This window comes from Barbus barbus (assembly GCF_936440315.1).
Source record: "Barbus barbus genome assembly, chromosome: 18".
Classification (NCBI taxonomy): Eukaryota; Metazoa; Chordata; class Actinopteri; order Cypriniformes; family Cyprinidae; genus Barbus; species Barbus barbus.
The window spans coordinates 7,040,097-7,041,275 of record NC_136746.1 but is presented as its reverse complement, the minus strand read 5'-3'; positions in this window follow the sequence as shown (position 1 = coordinate 7,041,275).

Genomic DNA, 1,179 nt, shown 5'->3' with positions numbered 1-1,179 from the left:
GCCCACAATGCTTCTCATTGGTTAGTGGCAAAGTAATGACGTCGACGCCGCGGTAAACAGGAAATGCGGTTGAAACATAATTGGTAGCAATACATAATTATATAAAACAAACCTGTGAACCCGTTAATTACTTATACCTGGTAAATTTACATAGTATCAAAAAATACATTGCAAATTTGTTAATCTTTGGAAAACATTTCATTATGTACATTTCCAAGCAAGAATCCAATTACTGCTTTTGACTTCATTGCAGTCGCAATTTACTGTTTACTTTACTGTTACATGTATTATTAACATTTAAATAAAAGTTAAATATTCTCAGCAAGTGTCATGCCTTAAGATGTTATTAAAATTAATGGTAACACTTTACAATAAGGTTCATTAAACAGTAATGTATTAACTAACATGCACTATAACCATGAGCAATACAATTATTATTGTATTTACTAATCTTCGTTTACATTAGTTATTGAAAATAGAGTAGTTTATTGTTTGTTCATGTTAGTTAAATGTATAAGTGCAGTTCATTATTAGTTCATGTTAACTAATGAACCATATTGTTACCAAATTAATAATTTATGGATTTACTTGATAATGAAAAGCTTTTGTTTGTATAATGAATAACATGCCAAGACAATTATTTCCTTGTTATTTATTTAGGTATGAAACAGTTTAATTCTGATAAAGAAAGGTGAAATTTGTACATCTGTATATAACACATCTTTTTGCACATATAAATGTCTGGTTAAACATGAACATCCTTTACACACGTTCTTCCTTTATTACTTAATCTCCTTTAATCATTAAACCGTCCTTCTTTATACACTTTACTGGCACATGAAACAGCAGTCTGGGTCCTCTATGCTGTCGTAGCATCCTCTCAGGTAACCACGCTTCCCATTACCGTTAAAAACCTGAGCAGGATTTGAACAAGGTTTTACATGTGTTACACTCTTTCATTTCAAAAGGCACCCGCAATTCAGCCTTTGATGTGTCACTCCATGTTCCCCAGTTCACAACACCTGTATCCAAAAAACACTCAAAACAGAACTCTTTCATATGCACATCTAAGATTATGTTAGCCATGCCAGTGCTTCAGAAAAAGCAAGAAGCAAGATTACTTAAAGCCAACCTTAAACTCATGAGGCCTTATGCATACTTCATTGCACAAATTTAAAC